Here is a 3937-nt window from a genome sequence, read left to right as displayed (position 1 = left end):
ATTCCTGACTCCCAGACTTGCACTCGAGCGGTGCTTGCTGCTTTGTTACCGTCCTTAACGTGCGCCAAACCCTCAGTCAGCGAAAAGAAAACGAGTTTTGTTCACTTGAAACAGATGCTGCCAGAACATTGTGGCTTTTAAAGGAAATCGAAAGGAAATTATTTAAAGGGGTTTTTTTTAAACATAAGTAGGAACCTAACTTTTCAAATCTTTTTTAGATTTTATCACACATACCACATGCACATGTGTACATACACACATACACATGCACGCACGCAGGCTCACAGTTTTAGGATGCTGTAGCGACGACCACAGAAACATGGAGATGGCCAGGAAGCTGGAAACATGCTATTCCAAGATACAAGTCAACGTGCACATAATGTAGCCTATAAGGAAACATTTTAAATGGTCAACATTGTGTTGTATTTCATTCCAGGGGTTAGCTTAATCTCTCCTAAGGAAAAAAAGTTACCTGCATCTCATCAGACTTGGGTCTGGATTAACCATGGCAAGTTCATTTTACCAAAACTAGTTTGATCAAGACATGACAGGGAACCTGGCTTCTGTAAGACTTCCAGATCCTCCTGGATTTGGGTAGGGCAAAAGCATAAGCAACACACACTCCTCTGCCATGTCCACCCCAAGGCACATACATTCTTCTCTGCCATGTGCACAGCATTTTTCTTGCCTTTGCTCCTGGCCCTGGCTAGCACCAGGAACAGCAGATGCATATGCAAACATTCAGAAAAGCTGAAACTTGCCAAGACTATTGAAGGCCTTGAGTCTGTGCACCTACTTGTACGTGCACAACCAACCGCAACTGCAAAACTGACCGCTCCCATGTGCCGCTCCCACACGTACATTGCAAAAGCGTGCAGATTGAATTCCTCTGCTTCACAGAGACCGGCTGGGGCTCCCAGGTGAAGAGGCTATAGAGACTTTACATCTGGAGGTTGGGAGGGCAGTTCTCACTGATAACCAAACTGATGGCACAAGCCCATGCCTGCTGGGCAGCTGCAGGCACACAAAGCGCCCGCACACCCAGGTATGCAATCTCGGTCCGCTGCACAAAAAGAAAAGCAGGACCTGAAACAAGCCTAGAGGTGAAACCGTGGCCCTAGCCTGGAGAAAAAGCTGTCCTACGATTTATCCCAGTGAGCCTGAGCAACATCCAGCTGCAGGCAGCAATCCATGTCTCCTACCCAGCCAGAAGGCCATGGTCACATGCAGGCCGAAAGGGAACCGCACGTCTCCCAGGCTGCAGCCCCGTCCAGCAGCGCTCGGCTACGCTGGCCGATTCCACCCCGCATCTTGCAGGGTTCATAGCAACAGTATTAGAAAAAGGAGCCTTGTTAAGAGATTGGCACGTGTGGCAGTACAACACCCAGAACCACCTGCCACGCCAGGGGAAAGCAAAAGGAAGCAGCCCACCTCCATGAGCAGGAGGGTTTGTTAACTTCCAAACCTAAGGAGCCAACGGTGCTTAAGCGGCCATAATTATTTCAGCTATTAGCTGCTAAGAATAGAGCCAGTGGGGGTGGTCTGCACAGCTGAGGTGCCCTGACAGCACAGTTGGAGGTAGCAGGGATTGTGGTGGAAGCATGGAAATAGCCGTTCTCTGTGCTCGGTGCTTTGCAGCATTGTGAGTCACTGAAATAAATAAGGGGGAAAGATATAGTCCCTACACACAAGGCGGCTTACAGCACTGGAGCGTGCTTGGTGCTGAGGCTCGAGGGCCAGCAAGGTAATCAACAGGTTGCACATAGCTATAACATATAGCCATCTCTTATGTTTCAGGGTGTGACATGCTTATAGCCTTTTCATGGGCACGGCAAATTTTGGCATCTTGAATATTAGATGACACAATAAAGCTGACCCTTCAAGTACAAAAACCCTTCTAGGCTCAGTTTTAGGAAGTGTGGCATATGCAACAAACCCAAGTGAAGTCATCAGCTCATCATCAGATAACGGCTAACCTGGTCTAGGCAAGCTTTAAGCCAGTCTATCCTTGTGTATTCCTATAGGAGTCGGGATGCCCGTCTTACTGGGGAGATGGAAGAAATAATTAAAAAACAATTATTTAATAAACTCATACTTTATAGAGAAGGAAAAATGCTGGCCTCCTTGATGCCACTGCAGACACAGCAGGTCATGCTGGACAGATTTAAGCAGCATCTCAACTGGGGCACGGACAGGGCACCAGACGGCTTCCTGATACACTAAAAATAGATTAATTCCAATTACAGCTACATTTCTGCTTTTTCAGGGTTTCCGGTTTCACATGCTTAGACAAAAGCCTATGAATGGATAGGGTGGGATTATCACCCATTGTGGTAGAAGAAAGGCAGGGTTTCTGCAGACAGCTTTATTGCATAATTCCAAAAAAAATGCAGTCCTTTGGCTGAGCTAATAAAATGATGATACATGGTTCCCTTGTGTTACGCATTTCTAGCACCAAAAGGCGTCCTGATGCAATTAAAACTCATCCTTTCCCAGCATTAGTATGAAAGAAGGGACAAAGTAAACTCCACTGGAAAGCAAGGATTCAGACAACAACTGTCTTTTGTTGGTTAGTCCTTAGAAAATCACCATCTTCCTATAGGCTTTTTGAACCACCCTAAAAACTTTAGAATTCTGTAGTGGAGTCCTAATTCTCTACCACAGCACAGTTCAGAAAGTCTACAGAAAGATTATTTCCTCAATTCAGTTGTATAGGACTTGAATGTAGCTTCTTGTAAATCCCTTTTCATTCTCATTGATTTCTAGAGAACATTTGTGAAACACTCCAATTTATCATTTAATGCAGGACTTTTTATGTTATAAAAATATACAAAAATATGCATATTTAAACTCAAGCCTTTCAAAGCCGACTGCTTCATTTATCTTGTGAAACTTTGTAAGCTTGTGTAAATATTCTCCCCTCCCCCTCGCCCCCCCTTGAACTATGTCTATCAAGTAACACAGTTTAAATTTTTAGCTGGTTGATGCATTAGTTCATACCCCCCAAATTATCAGACTATCAGTACATTCATTTTTTTTTTTTTTACCTGTCCCGAGGTAAGGCCTACCAAGGGTTTAGGCCTAGAATAGGCTTGACACAAACCGGCTATAGAAACACAGCTCAGTAACTCAATGGCACCAGCAAATAACTTGTGGACTCTTGAGACCAAGAAATCTTTCTTGCTTTAGACAGTCCTCTACCACTACCTTAGATTTGTTTTACTGAGGTGCAAATGCCCTATGGCTGCTTTCAACTGACACCTATGTCTAAGCATTGCTCATCCCTGCACAGATATATATATATAAAAAAAAAAAGTATCTGAAAATATTTGAGAAATAGTCACCGAAGAAGGAGACATCTCAAATGTTGCAGCAGGGCCAACAAGCCTGGCAGTTTGAACTCCTTTGTGGTAGACGTTGTAGAGGACAAAGTAAGAGGTATTCCCTGACCCAAACAGCTTAGAGGTAACTTATACATTTACGTTCCTACACACTGGAGCCAGTCAAAGGAAAGGAACCATATTTTTGCAAAACCAATTTCTGTTGTATTCTTGCTGAAAAAAATCCAAATCTGGCAAAGATTTCAAGCTCCTCCAGTATCAACACAATGATACCTCACAGTGGCGGTGTCTACACGAGATGCTTTACTGCGCGGTAGACTAATCAACTTTGCAGTAAAGCATCACTGTCTACACGTACAGGCGCTTATTGCACAGTAAATTAGTCTACTGCACAGTAAAGCCAAATAGCATTAACTGCATGTGTAGACGCGCCTAGTGATACCAACACTGTGGACCTCTTCATTGTCACTGATCCCTGCTCATTCCACAGTTCACAACAGACGCGGTGCTGCCATGTGTTCTCTGTCCCTTGTATCCACCTGGTCTCTCAGCTCATGTTAAAACTTTGATGGTAAATTGTTTTACACGAGGACGCT

This window comes from Alligator sinensis, unplaced genomic scaffold, assembly GCF_000455745.1.
Source record: "Alligator sinensis unplaced genomic scaffold, ASM45574v1 scaffold1499_1, whole genome shotgun sequence".
Lineage (NCBI taxonomy): Eukaryota > Metazoa > Chordata > Crocodylia > Alligatoridae > Alligator > Alligator sinensis.
This window is presented reverse-complemented; position numbering follows the sequence as displayed.